Here is a 15,656-nt window from a genome sequence, read left to right as displayed (position 1 = left end):
CCCAATTAAAATAAACGTTGTTCTAATCACAGGAACAAATATGAAACAAGACACTATACTGTTGGCAGAAATATTACACTGAAAACACTATAGATACTACATAACACAGTCTCTAGTCCAGACAGGTGGTCGTCTGGGTCTGACAGGCCATCTCTCAAGCCCGGTTATAGTGCAATGTCTTGTTGTGTTGATGCTACAGTGAAGTCATCCAGTGAAGACTGAGTGTTGGCATAATCTCCTCTTGGTGCATAGGCAAGTGTAAGATAAGAAGCATTCCATACCCACCTATCAGAAAGTCGATAGGTGTAAGGTCCTTTCTTCTCTATGATTTTAAGAGGAGCTGTGAATTTAGGGTCCCTTTTGCGTAAAATTCCAGGTTTTCGTATTCTAATGAAGGAACCACACTCAAACTTTGGTTCGTTAGCACCCCACTGATTGTCTGTGAAAGCCTTAGCCTTTGCTTGGTTCTGTTCAACTGTTTTTCTCCCACATCCTCCACATCCTCGTTTGGGGCATTAGATCGTGCCTTTAACAATCCAAGTAATGTTCAGTTTAGTATTCAACTGTTTCCCATGCAGTAACTCTGTGGGTGATCTTTGCGCTGTGGCATGTCATGTAGCCCGGTATGCTTGCAAGAAATCAGTAGTGAAGGTTCTCCACAATTGCCCTTCCATTTTAGCCTTTTGGAAACTTTCTTTCAAACTTCTGTTAAACTGTTCCATTTCCCCTTTGGCTTGAGGGTAATATAGGGATGACCTTCTGTGTAAAATGTTCTCTCTGCTAGAAAAGTCTCAAGCTCCAGGGAAGTAAATTGATTACCATTATCTGAAACCAGTTCTTTGGGGTTACCTTCCCTGCTAAAAAGTGAAGAAAGGAACTTAATTACTGTAGCAGAAGAGATTTGCGATGTAAACGCTACCTCAGGCCATTTACTGAAATAGTCTATTAAAGTGATGGCATAACGACAGTCACTTGGAGCAGTATCAAAGGGTCCTACAATGTCAATCGTCACTTTTTCCCATGCAGATTTAGGAAGAAGAACAGGCTGTAATGGAGGGGTACATGTCACTGCTGTCTTATCATGCAGTTGGCAAGTGACACAGGATTTTATGAGTGCTTCAGTTTGAGAGTCCATCCCTGGCCACCAATATAGATCCTGTAGTCATTGTTTGGTTCTGACAATTCTTCGATGAGTATCGTATGCCAGGTGAATGAGTTTTGACTGTAATTCTTCTGGCACACAGCCATCAAGCAAAGGAAGTTCATCCCAAACTCTAAAATAAGGTAGCAAAACTGGGTCAAGGTTTTTAGGGTTACTGGGCCATCTCTTTGTCAGAAATTCTCATAGTTTTTGTTGAATTGGACAAGCTGAACAAGCAGCTTGAAATTGTTCTTTTGTAACTGCAGTAAGAGTGCTTGTAATAAGCACAACTCCTATATCCTCATCCTCCGGTGGACCATCTGGTAAAGGCAAAGGCAGGCGAAAAAGGCAATCAGCGACCTCATTTTGGTTTCCAGGCTTATATTCCAGTTCATAATTGAAAGAGAGTAGTTTTGCAGACCATCTAGCAATACGATATCCTGCTTTTCCCAGTCCTTTCATGGTGAGCAATGTCATCAAAGGGCTGTGGTCTGTGTGCAACTTGAACGTGTGGCCCCACAGGTAAGTTCTTCATTTTTCAGTAGCCCAGACACAAGCAAGTGCTTCTTTTTCGACTGTAGAATATTTCCTCTCAGCATTACTTAGTGTCCCTGAAGCAAATGCAGCAGTCCTCTCTGTGTTGTCCTCATGAAGTTGTGTGAGGATAGCCCCAAGTCCATAATCAGAAGCATCAGTAGTTACAATTGTGGGCAACGCAGGACTGAATAGTGCAAGTACTGGACTATGTACAATCAAGTCTTTCACCGTTTCACAACTAGCTTGTGCATCCGTTGTCCACACTAAGCTTGAACTTCTCCGTAGTAATTCTCGTAACGGTTCAATGACAGAAGCATAATTGGGAATGAATTTTGCATACCAGGAGGTAAGATCAAGAAGGAACGTAAGGTTTGCAAATCTGTTGGAGGAGGAGCATTTGAAATTGCCAGGATATGATCTGGATCAGGTTTTAGTCCAGCCTGTGAAATTGTATGCCCCAGAAAGGAGAGTTCAGTTTGTCTAAATTTGCATTTGGACCTATTGAGCTTGAGGCCTGCTTTGCTGATGCAGTTTAGTACAGACTGCAGGTTATTGTCATGCTCCTCAGAAGTATTTCCAAACACGATAATATCATCTAGATAGCACTGAACTCCCTGTTGATTCTTCAGAATCAATGACATCATTTTTTTGAAAGGCACTTGGGGCAGATGTGAGACCGTATGGAACACGTTTAAAACAAAATAGTCCCTCGTGTAATAAATGCTGTGTGGTCTCTGCTATCTTCAAACAACATAAGCTGGTGGTATGCGCTCTGCAAATCAAGAGTAGAAAACATCTTTGCTCCACGGAGTTCTGCAAATACTTCTATGTGAGGAAGAGGATGGCTGTCCATCACAATAGCTTTATTTGGCTCCCTTAAGTCCACACAAAGGCAAATGCCTCCACCCTTCTTCTGCATCACTATATAGGTGAAACCCATTCTCTTTTTAAACTCAATCTCTTTTTAAAAATGTCCTTTTGAACAAGTATTCTAAGTTCCTCTGAAACAGCTTCCCTGACTGAAAATGGTAAGCGCCGTAACTTCTGTCGTACAGGCATCACATTATTCCGCATTTTAACGTTATGCAGAAACCCATAAGCACAGCCGAGTTTCTTCTCAACCTGGTGTTGGGTCCCAGCTGAAACTGGTGTGTGTACCACAAGAGTGCTTTGCTGAGGAAGATCAATTCGTCCATTAACTACCCTGAGATTTAAAGCAGCCAATCTCTGCCAAGGATAGGAGTGCCTTTGTGGACAATGTAGAACTCCGCAGTTACATAGCAATCACCGAAAGTAACTATTGCTGGCAGGCAGCCATGTACTGGAATATGGTTTTTCAAATAGCACACCAAATGACGTTTGGGTTCAGTTAGAGGCACATCTTCAAAGTAGTGCAGATAGATGGAATCGGGTAGTATAGATACTGCTGAGCCAGTGTCCAACGTTAGCTGAATAGAGTGTGATTTGCCTGAGGGTATGGCAGAAACATTTACAGTGCACTTTATCTGTTCTAGAATATGTGCAGTAATGATTTTGTCCACGCTCAGCACAGTAACATTTGGTATTGTAACTGCATGCACCTGTTGATCGAATTGGCTGCTGCGACATACTTTCTCAAAATGCCCAATCTTTTTGCAATGATTGCACTGAGCTACTTTTGCCGGACATCCTGCGTAGCTTGCAAAGTGTTGTGGGGATCCACAGCAAAAGCATGCTTTTACTGTATTTTGAATTTGCTGATTCGTTGATTTTTCATTAGTTTTTCTCTTGTAATCGTTTGTTTGCAGCGACAGTGAACTTTTTCTGCAAAGGAGTCACAGCCTGGACTGTGCCTCCTGTATCCGTGCTCATTATTTTGGCTTCAGCTGTAGCTGACTCAATCTGAGTAGCAATGGTTATTGCTTTTTCTAGTGTAAGTTGTGGTTCTAGAAGTAAACGTTCTCTTACATGAAGCATGGTTGTTTTCTCAATGAGCTGGTCTCTAATCATCTCATCTGCCATATTCCCAAGTCACAAGTTACAATCAGACTCTTCAGGGAAGCAATATACTGCATTATAGTCTCCCCTGTTTTCTGCTCACGCTGGCGAAATCTGTAGTGATTAGCTACTACATTCACTTTTTGGCGCACAAATTTTTTTTAATGCAGTGAGTGCAGACTCATATTTATCATCTGTAAGGGGAAAAGTGTAAAATATATTCTGCCCTTCTGCTCCAAGGCAGTGGATTAGCAGAGCACTCCTTCTTACTTCAGAAATCTCTGTAGCATTGATTGCAAGCAGATAAGTCTCAAACATGTGGATCCAGGCATTAAAAGCTATTGAATGCTCACTTGGGCTTTGCAGAAAGGGTGCAGGTGGGTTCAGAGGCAGAAGATCCATCATCGTCACCAAAATGTTGCAGCAACCAGGCAAGGTACTAACAAACTTCAACAGGACTTTATTTTCAAAGTGGAAACCTCTTTACCAAGCTGTTGCTGCACCCTTGGTAGCTCTCATTCCGCCGCCTCCAACTTCACCCCACTCCTTCCTGTTTCTTGTCCTTTCAGACTCCCAAGAGCCAGTGCTTCCAGTTCTAATAATTAGAAGCAGCATCTAAACACCACACATTGGTGGAACTGAACCAGAGTAGGCAACAGTGGGGAAAACTTTAGAAAATGACCATAGTATGTAGGTGGTGCCTTGAATGAGTAATGTTAAACTTCTTACAAACTCCCACTGTATTACCGCTCTTCCTCCCCTTAATAGTTACTGTCTCACAGTTGGGAAGAACCCCAGGAATATATCATTGATTGGGTCAGACACTGTATCACTATAAGCATTGGTTTCAGAGTAGCAGCCATGTTAGTCTGTTTTCGCAAAAAGAAAAGGAATACTTGTGGCACCTTAGAGACTAACAAATTTATTTGAGCATAAGCTTTTGTGAGCTACAGCTGCATCCAAGGAAGTGAGCTGCAGCTTACGAAAGCTTATGCTCAAATAAATTTGTTAGTCTCTAAGGTGCCACAAGTATTATAAGCATTGTATAACTTTCTGGTGGTTTGTACAGTATCTGGAGTTAACAGGAAGCACTTTACCTTCCAGCAGTCTTGAATAATTATACTTTGCCGAAATGCACAAATAATGTTTAGTGAGATCCTAGGCAGTGTGTTGTATGTTGTGGGGGTCAGAGCAAGAAAAGGCATGTTGAAAGATGGGAGGCACAAGGGGGGATGAGGTGGGTAAAGCGTAAGTGGAGTTGAATAAAGTGAGTTGGAAAACTTAACATATAAAATAAAAAAGGGAAAGGCATCATTTTTGCCTTTGAATAAGGAGCAGAAAAGATGAGAACAAACTGTGCTGCTTTCAGTGCATCACTTGGCATGCAGCAGCAGTGAATGATTTGACCTGCATTTCAGCTGAAAATGAATTTTGCTGTGGCTCCTCCAAGGAAGCTTTTTATGTTCTGGCAATGTGAAGTAGAATGGGGGGGAAAACACAGAAATAGAATGATTAGGGGGAGCACATTCTGCAGTGCTGGGAACGTACTGGGAAGGGCAGTCTCTGTCACTTTAAAAAAAACAATGACCTGTCTGTTGGAGGAGGGGCAGTTTCCTGAGAATCAGGTGCATGCCTGAAGCGATGATGTCATCCTTCTACTAGACTAGCCTGAGAGAGACGGATGCAGAGGAGGGAATATTTTCCTTAACACTGGCTTCCAGTTGGGAGGAGGAGGAAACTGACGGAGCTCGAGGCAGTTTGTGAGTATCAAATATAGAACTATTGCTTAAATCTTCTTAAATCTGAAGCAGTGAACTGCAGGTTGAAGGTGATACACACAGCTTCATTAGAAGTTGAGAATTATGGACAGACTATAGAAGTATTGAGGAGATTCTTCTGTTACCAACATCCCATGCTAGCAAACACTTTTCATGTTGCTTCCTAATGAGCTTTCATGGACAATATTATTGACCTCCTCTTTCAGCAACAGTGAACAAGCTAGGTGGTTTATTCAGGGATTCAGGCTGTTTTCTTACATTTAAAGAATCACTGTGGTAGCATTTGATTCTGGTAGAGAGTGTGTGTGTGTGTGTGTGTGTGTGTGTGTGAGAGACAAACACCATCGTTATTTAAAATCTGAGTGGATCTTTGGTCCTCAGAGACTACCTGATAACTTCAGTCTTTCATTGCTAGCTTGTAAATGATTTAACTAATGCAAGCAAGTATCAATAATAAGTAAGAAAAGCTTGACTTATGGAGAGATCTTATGGTATTTTTTTTTTGTGATTTTAATATCTTACTGGTACTGCAAGAGGTGAGGAAGAGAGTGAGAAGGCAAGTGTGTGTGCATAGTAACCTGAAACCTTAAATTTGTAAGTTTCTTGGGGCAGGGACTGTGTCTTTGTCTCTCTTTGTGCAATGCCTGATACAATGGGGCCCCAATCCCAACTTGAGCCTCTGGGCACTACTCTAATATAACTATCTTCTTCTTCCCATTTTCTCTACTGTCTTAAGAACATACTGGATACCAAAGTTATTAAGGTGAAAGAAACTCTGTATGGTACCATTACTATGGTTTATATTTTTATTCACATTGAAGTAAAAACTTTTACCACGGCTGACTCACTTTTCCTTCCACTATTTTGTATCAGTGATAAATAATATTCAACAACAAACAAACAAAAAATGTGAACTTCTAAGGAACATGGGTGCCCTTTAAAAGGTCATTCTAGTTTTAGGTAGTAACAGGTTTCAGAGACATTCCCTATACTTCAAATGGGAAATATTGCTAGATTTAGTGTGTCCTTAACATAGGCCCCAACCCAAGGATGGAAGAAGTGACCATGCTGGTGCCAGTATCTATGATAACCAAACAACAACAATATGTGCAGAGTAATGTTAGTCCAAACTGCCATGGATTTTTCTTTGCTTATACCTCTAGATTTCAAGAGGGTCCTGTCAGGAGGGGTGGCCTTTTTCCCTACCCATTTACTGGTGGCATGAAGCCAGGCAGGGGAGAGGAGACTTCCTGCTTGTCATGTAACACACTTTTGTTTTTGTGTTACGGTAGCATCTCAGAACCATAGTCACGTATCAGGACCCCATTGTGATAGGTACTGTACAAATCCAGAACAAGATGATGGTCTCTTTTACTGCATCAGAAAAAGTGCTTTGTACACTGATTCTTTGCATATGGAAATTGACTTTTTTCTGCAGCATTTTTCATAAAAATGTGCATAATCTTTTAAATTTTAATCTGTACACTAGTTGTTAGCACTAATAAATGTACACTGTACTCGATCCTAGAGGTGTGTGATCTCTCATGAGACTGAAACATACTTAGGATCTTCTGCTCCTAGATAAAAGTTGCTACATGTAATGTAAGTATTATATTTTGGTAGACCAAGATAACTCAAAATGCAGAACCAGTTCCTCAGTTCTGGGCAAGGAACACACAGCACAGGATGGGGTCGGGGATGTAGAGGTGACTTTCTCACTCCCCTCATCCATTGGCTGGTCTATGCTAGGCTGGCTGCTATTCCCCATCCCATTTGCCAATGGCAGCTAGTAGATACCTGCGTGGAGGAGAGTCCAGGTCACATCCCTTTCTCCAAATCATTTCTCTCTATGCTGGCACCTGAAGGATGGGTGGGGGTATAAAAAACCCATAAAACATCTGTCTGACCCAAACACTCCCAGGCTCAGGCCAAATCCTCCAAGTCCACTGTGTTTTGGGCCAGTGGTGAAATAGTACAGAGCATGTGGCCCAGGCTCTGAGCCCCAGCATATAAGACACTATACTTGAAGGGTGATGTGTACATTCCATTCTTAACCTTTCTTGTGGTGTTCACTTAACTTATCACTTTATTAAATATATTGCTGTATTTAGGTCTTTTTGAGCATTCTGTACAGTCTCTATGCTGGATTCGCTGGTCTGCAAAATTAGTTTTGCACAAAGCAAACTTAAAATGGCTGGAATAGGTGCTGGAGAAATCCCCCTGCTCAGGGGGAATCTCAAACAGGTAAAGCTAGAGGAGGGGGCTCTGCCACTTGTCTCCACCACCTCCTGTTCTGCAACCCTGGTCCCGGTTGACGGAAAGGGGCATGGTGAAGCCAAGGCTCCGCTACACCTGATTCCCTGCTAGTTAAGGTTCGCTCAGGAATATTACATTAGCAGAATAAATTAGTTTTCTTCTTGAGCCTAAATTTATGGCACGGCTTGTCAACTTTCCCTCTCTATCATGCCCAAGTTCTATCGGGAGAATCAAGCCCTCTAAATCTATAGAACAGGGTTCTGTGGCTACTCCACTTGCAGTGCAGATATGTTTACCTATGTTCATATTATGTATTATCTTTACATTACTTGTAGAATTATAGATTCATAGATACTAAGGTCAGAAGGGACCATTATGATCATCTAGTCTGACCTCCTGCACAATGCAGGCCACAGAATCTCACCCACCCATTCGTGTGAAAAACCTCACCTATGTCTGAGCTATTGAAGTCCTCAAATCGTGGTTTAAAGACTTCAAGGAGCAGAGAATCCTTCAGCAAGTGACCCGTGCCCCATGCTACAGAGGAAGGCGAAAAACCTCCAGGGCTTCTTCCAATCTGCCCTGGAGGAAAATTCCTTCCCGACCCGAAATATGGCGATCAGCTAAACCCTGAGCATATGGGCAAGATTCACCAGCCAGATACTAAAGAAAATTCTTTCCTGGGTAACTCAGATCCCACCCCATTTAACATCCCATCACAGGCCATTAGGCCTATTTACCATGACTATTTAAAGATCAATTAATTACCAAAATCGCGTTCCATCATACCATCTCCTCCATAAACTTATCGAGTTGAATCTTAAAGCCAGATAGATCTTTTGCCCCCACTGCTTCCCTTGGAAGGCTATTCCAAAACTTCACTCCTCTGATGGTTAGAAACCTTCGTCTAATTTCAAGTCTAAACTTCCCAATGACCAGTTTATATCCATTTGTTCTTGTGTCCACATTGGTACTGAGCTTAAATCATTCCTCTCCCTCTCCGGTATTTATCCCTCTGATATATTTATAGAGAGCAATCATATCTCCCCTCAACTTTCTTTTAGTTAGGCTAAACAAGCCAAACTCCTTGAATCTCCTTTCATAAGACAAGTTTTCCATTCCTCGGATCATCCTAGTAGCCCTTCTCTGTACCTGTTCCAGTTTGAATTCATCCTTCTTAAACATGGGAGACCAGAACTGCACACAGTATTCCAGGTGAGGTCTCACCAGTGCCTTGTATAACGGTACTAAAACCTCCTTATCGCTACTGGAAATACCTCTCCTGATGCATCCCAAGTTGGTATCTGTGAAGCAATCCTTTTTAACAACTGCTTCCTTGACCATTTGTGAGGGTAATGTTATAGTCTCAATTAGTATGCAGTGGTGGCCATTTATGATTGTCTAAACTTAGTCTTCTGAATTACTTTCTATACTGGGCATATACACTGTGTTCCTCATATATTGATCGGCCTCCGCAACGTAGGATTTGCATTAAACCACCCAACTTTCATTAATTTTGAAATCTCTTTGGGGATACAGGGTGATTGTCTGGCAGGCTTTATGAGATCAGCAGGATATTTTCATTTTAAAATATGTTAAACATGCTCATGCTTTCTGTCTGAGGCACTCACATCTCCTGGAGGAAACTGGTCTGTGTGTATGTTGCATGACTCTAGTGTTTAATAGGTGAATTTTACCATATTCTGTTTCCTGTCAAAAGCAGTTTTGTAGTGTAGAGATGTGAGATGCTTTACGATTCTAGGCTGGGGTGAAAAAGTGAAGAATCCAGGACATATTGGGATCAGGCTACAAAGTGAAATCTGGTAAATTACTCTTCTATCTGTTAATGTCTTTAACTGCTAAGTGCATGTATTTTTTTCATTGTAACACCTATTGTCAGGACAGATATGGGTTGTCACAAATTAATGTGAGTTGTCCAAACTTTCCTTTGGGAACCCTCTTAACTGCTTTGTTGTAAATACATTTTTTCCCACCCCTGTTGAAAATATATTACTTGGAGCTTTGCTTATATTTTGGTGTAACTGCAACTCACTGTGAAATAAAACAGTAAATCTAATAGATATGGCAAACTGTGCTTTATATATTCATCCATCTGCTAGCCAGCAGATGGGAATAGTCAATGTATTCTAGAAATCCAGTTCAGCTTTTGCTGGTACCTTCAGGTATAAAGCTGTTGTTTTTTTTCCCTGTGTTTCTTGTTAAATCACTGTAAAGAAGACTTTCAAAGGAGGAAGGAGAAACAACACTTGCATGAAATTGTATAGCTTCCCTTCTTTGGGATAGTGCATTTCTAGACAAAAGACTTCTTTCTGAAACACTTAAGAATGAAGTTAAATTTGGGTTGATTTCTCAGTGTATTAGAGAAATATAACTTTGTATATCTGTATCATAGAGTTGCTTCACTGGTCCTTCAGTCATGCAATTTGCAAACCAGACTTGTATGGTCTCGTAGCTGCATTCTGTGTATTCTGACTGCACGTTTCTCAATGTGCCAAGGTTCAGTTGTAGGACAAAGACTAAAAATAAGGCAGTAATTAGTTCAGGAAGCTTAAAATAACATAGGATTAATTTGAACCCAAATAAATTTGTTATAACCTTGGTTTCTTGATTTATCTTTTCTAATGTTATCTTAAATTTACTAATATAAAAGCAAACCGGTAGTTAAACAGAAACAAAGGTCTTAAATGAGATGATCAATCATGGGTAGAAAAAATGGTTTATGAAACTTTCTTTCGTCTTGGCACAGTGCTGATGGAGTTAAGTTTTCTGAGATGAGGCCAGAAGTTATGCGTGGGAGGGGTTATGTGTTATCCCCTACCAGATACACTGCTTCGCTTCTACTAAGCATAGAATCCTAAAATATCAGGGTTGGAAGGGACCTCGGGGTCATCTAGTCTAACCCCCTGCTCAAAGCAGGACCCAACTAAAACATCCCAGCTAGGGCTTTCTCAAGCCTGACCTTAAAAATCCTCCCAGTTTAGTGTCATCTGCAAACTTGTTGAGGGTGCAACCCACGCCATCTTCCAGATCATTAATGAAGATATTGAACAAAACCAGCCCCAGGACCGACCCTTGAGGCACTCTGCTTGATACCGGCTGCCAACTGGACATGGAGCCATTAATCACTACCGTTGAGCCCGACAATCTAGCCAGCTTTCTATCCACCTTTACAGACCATTCATCCAGCCCATAGTTCTTTAACTTGCTGGCAAGAATACTGTGGGAGACCGTGTCAAAAGCTTTGCTACAGTCAAGGAACAAGAAGTCCACTGCTTTCCCTTCGTCCACAGAGCCAGTTATCTCGTCATAGAAGACAATTAGATGAATCAGGCATGACTTGCCCTTGGTGAATCCATGCTGACTGTTCCTGATCACTTTCCTCTCCTCTAAGTGCTTCAGAATTGATTCCTTGAGGACCTGCTCCATGCTTTTTCGAGGGATTGAGGTGAGGCTGACTGGCCTGTAGTTCCCCAGATCTTCCTCCTTCCCTTTTTTAAAGATGGGCACTACATTAGCCTTTTTCCAGACATCCGTGACCTCCCCGAATCACCATGAGTTTTCAAAGATAATGGCCAATGGCTTTGCAATCACATCCGCTAACTCCTTTAACACCTTTGGATGCAGTGCATTTGGTCCCATGGACTCTGGGAGTGGGCTCCGGGCTGGGGCAGGGAGTTGGGGTGCGGGCTCTGGGGTGGGGCTAAGGATGAGGGGTTTGGGATACAGGAGGGGGCTCCTGGTTTGGGGGGGCTCAGGGTTGGGACAGGGGGTCACGGCGTGGGCTTACCTTGGGCAGCTCCCTGTCAGCAGTGCAGTGGGACTAAGGTAGGCTGCCTGCCTGCCTGTCCTGGCTCCATGCTGCGCCCCAGAAGCGGGCAGCAGGTCCGGCTCCTAGGCAGGGCAGCCAGGAGGCTCCGTGGTACATGGTGTACTTGCCCACAGGCACCGCTCCCCCAGCTCCCATTGGCCGGTTCCCAGCCAATAGGAGTGCGGAGCAGGTGCTTGGGCAGCACGCAGAGCCCTGTGGACCCCCCCCATCTAGGAGCCGGATCTGTTGGCCACATCCGGGGTGCAGCGTGGTGCCCCAGGACAGGTAGGGACTAGCCTGCCTTAGTCCCGCAGCACTGCCGTTTGGGCTTTTACTGGCCGGGTCAGCAGTGCTGACTGGAGTTACCAGAGTTCCTTTTTGACTACTTGTTCCAGTCCAAAACTGGACACCTGGTCACCCTAATTGACCATGGTCAGTAATATCTGCTGAAGCTGCTGCCCTCACTCTGCCCCCTGACTATCGGCAGGTTTGGGTCATCTCTGGATGAGGCATAAGCCCTTTATGCTACTCTTATGCCTGGTAAAAGAGCCAGAGTGGCATAAAGAGTTCTTAAAAGCACTAGGTTTGTCTGGGGGAGATTTCCCCTGGTGCAGAGTGCAGACACTGCAGCAGACAGTCATAAGACTGCCATCAGAAGACCCCCTTGCAAGTGCCGATAGTATCTGGGCCAGGGCCACAGCACGTAGTACTGCAGAGATTCTGCCACCTATAGAGCATCATGTGGAGGCTACTGTAATTTAGGCCCACCGGGCAGTCTATGGGCTTGTCTACACAGGGAAATTTATCAGCAGAATTACTGTTCAAGTTATACCCATATAATTCCCTGTGTGGACATTCTCTTATTTTGAAATAAGAGTGTTTACCTGGGTTGTTATATCTGTATGACTAGAATGGTATAATTCTGCTGGAAGATTTCCCTGTGTACACAAGCCCTTTGTTAATGCCACATTCCTCTCCAGGCCCTTGAGCAGCCCAGGGTCAGGCTTACAGCTACCATTACTCTCCCCTCCTACTGGACTGCAAGTTTTGTGCTTTGCCTCTTAAAGATGTATCCGATCACTACCCTAGCAGTTATATTCTGTCAGGACTAGGATCTGAGAACATGTGTTCATATTATATTACAACTTTCTGACCTCTCAATGGGTAGTCATCAACGGCTCAATGTCTAGTTTGCAGCCAGTATCAAGCGTAGTGCCCCAGGGGTCTGTCCTGGGGCCAATTTCATTCATCTTCACTAATGATCTGGATGATGGGATGGATTCCACCCTCAGCAAGTTCGCAGATGACACTAAACTGGGGGAGAGCTAGATATGCTGGAGGGTAGGGATATGGTTCAGAGTGACCTAGACAAATTGGAGGATTGGGCTAAAAGAAATCTGATGAGGTTCAACAAGGACAAGTGTAGAGTCCTTCACTTAGGACAGAGGAATCCCATGCACTGCTACAGGCTGGGGACCAACTGGCTAAGCAGCAGTTGTCAAGAAGGCTGACGGCATGTTGGGTTGCATTAGTAGGAACGTTGCCAGAAGATTGAGGGAAGTCATTATTCCCCTCTATTTGGCATTGGTGTGGCCACATCTGGAGTATTGCATCTAGTTTTGGGCCCCCGTACAGAAAGGATGTGGACCAATTGGAGAGAGTCCAGCGGAGGGCAATGAAAATGATTAAGGAGCTGGGGCACATGGTTTATGAGGAGAGGCTGAGGGAACTGGGCTTACTTAGTCTGCAGAAGAGAAGAGTGAGGGGGGATTTGAAAGCAGCCTTCAACTATCTGAAGGGGGGTTCCAAAGAGGATGGCGCTAGGCTGTTCTCAGTGGTGGCACATAACAGAACAAGGAGCAATGGTCTCAAGTTGCAGTGTGGGACGTGTAGGTTGGATATTAGGGAAAAACTATTTCACTAGGAGGCTGATGAAGTACTGGAATTGGTTACGTAGGGAGGTGGTGGAATCTCCATTCATAGAGGTTTTTATGGTCCAGCTTGACAAAGCCCTGGCTGGGACAATTTAGTTGGTGTTGGTCCTGCTTTGAGCAGGTGGTTGGACTAGATGACCTCCTGAGGTCTCTTCCAACCCTAATTTTCTATGATTCTGTGACCTTTTCAAGGGTTATTGCTGCTGCTTTTGAGTGTCTATGCTGAAGCCTCTTCTCTGGCAAACAGTCTGCAGATCAAACAATTTTTTAAAAGTAAACCCCTTTATTGGAATAGAAATGAATTATGGATGAGGAGAACAGCATAAGGCTCTGTTTCCATTTGTATTAAAACCATTGGTTGTTGTAAACTTAGTTTTGACCACTACAGGCTGCTAGTTGAAAGGGTTTGTCCAAACTTAGATGAAGAAGTTTAGTTTGGTAGTTTTGGTTCTCTGATTGCTTTTTAACCTCAAGTGGCATCACTAGCCAAGAAGGCCTTTTTCCATCTCTATCGGGCAAAGCATCTGCAAACTGTTCTTTTGGGTTTTGTCCTCCTCATAGAATCATAGACTTTAAGGTCAAAAGGGACCATTATGATAGTCTAGTCTGACCTGCACAATGCAGGCCACAGAATCTCACCCACCAACTCCTGTAACAAACCCCTAACTTTCGTCTGAGCTATTGAAATTCTCAAATCGTGGTTTAAAGGCTTCAAGGTGCAGAGAATCCTCCAGCAAGTAACCCATGCCCACGCTGCAGAGGAAGGTGAAAACCCCGCAGGGCCTCTTCCAATCTGCCCTGGGGGAAAATTCCTTCCCGATCCCAAATATGGCGATCAGCTAAACCCTGAGCATGTGGGGCAAGACTCACCAGCCAGACACCCAGGAAAGAATTCTCTGTAGTAACTCAGATCCCAGCCCATCTAACATCCCATCATAGGCCATCGGGCATCTTTACCCATAATAGTCAAAGATCAATTAATTTCCAAAATTAGGCTATTCCATCATACCATCCCCTCCATAAACTTATCAAGCTTAGTCTTGAAGCCAGATATGTCTTTTGCCCCCACTGCTCCCCTTGGAAGGCTGTTCCAGAGCTTCACTCCTCTGATGATTAGAAACCTTCGTCTAATTTCAAGTCTAAACTTCCCGATTGCTAATTATATCCATTTGTTCTTGTGTCCACATTGGTACTGAGCTTAAATAATTCTTCTCTCTCCATGGTATTTATCCCTCTGATATATTTATAGATAGCAATCATATCTCTTTTCAGCCTTCTTTTAGTTAGGTTAAACAAGCCAAGCTCATTGAGTCTCCTTTCATAAGACAGGTTTTCCATTCCTCGATCATCCTAGTAGAACCTTTTCTGTACCTATTCCAGTTTGAATTCATCCTTCTGAAACATGGGAGACCAGAACTGCACACAATAGTCCAGATGAGGTTTCACTGGTGCCTTGTATAATGGTACTAACACCTCCTTATTTCTACTGGAAATACTTCGCCTGATGCATCCCAAGACCACATTAGCTTTTTTCACGGCCATATCATATTGGCAGCTCATAGTCATCCTGTGATCAACCGATACTCCGAGGTCCTTCTCCTCCTCTGTTACTTCCAAGTAATGTGTCACCAGTTTACAACAGAAATTCTTGTTATTAATCCCTAAATGCATGACCTTGCACTTTTCACTATTAAATTTCATCCTATTACTATTACTCCAGTTTACAAGGTCATCCAGATCTTCCTGTATGATATTCAAGTCCTTCTCTGTATTGGTAATACCTCCCAGCTTCGTGTCATCCACAGACTTTATTAGCACATTCCTGATTTTTGTGCCAAGGTCAGTAATAAAAAGATTAAATAAGATTGGTCCCAAAACTGATCCCTAAGGAACTCCACTAGTAACCTCCTTCCAGTCTGACAGTTCACCTTTCAGGTGACCCGCTGTAGTCTCCTCTTTAACTAGTTCCTTATCCACCTTTCAGTTTTCATATTGACCCCCATCTTTTCCAATTTAGCTAATAATTCTCCATGTGGAACCATATCAAATGCCTTACTGAAATTGAGGTAAATTGAATCCACTGCATTTCCTTTGTCTAAAAAAATCTGTTACTTTCTAAAAGAAGGAGATCAGGTTGGTTTGACATGATCTACCTTTTGTAAAGCCATGTTGTATTTTGTCCCAATTACCATTAACCTCAATGT

The 15,656-nt window shown here is 43.0% G+C and overlaps 1 protein-coding gene across 21 annotated transcripts in view; it reads left to right on the top strand.

Moving 5' to 3' along the window:
* The window catches only part of USP54 (ubiquitin specific peptidase 54), a 250,097-nt gene that overhangs the window by 77,270 nt on the left and 157,171 nt on the right, over positions 1-15,656 (top strand). The window contains exon 1 of one of the 21 annotated variants that reach the window (XM_038409124.2): positions 5,289-5,415. The exons of the other annotated variants lie outside the window; for them this stretch is intronic. The gene's annotated coding sequence lies outside the window, so the exon portion shown is untranslated. Of the gene's footprint in view, positions 1-5,288; positions 5,416-15,656 lie in introns of those variants that run through there. 21 annotated transcript variants of the gene reach the window in all.

This window comes from Dermochelys coriacea, chromosome 7 (genome assembly GCF_009764565.3).
Source record: "Dermochelys coriacea isolate rDerCor1 chromosome 7, rDerCor1.pri.v4, whole genome shotgun sequence".
NCBI lineage: Eukaryota > Metazoa > Chordata > Testudines > Dermochelyidae > Dermochelys > Dermochelys coriacea.
This window is presented reverse-complemented; position numbering and strand designations above follow the sequence as displayed.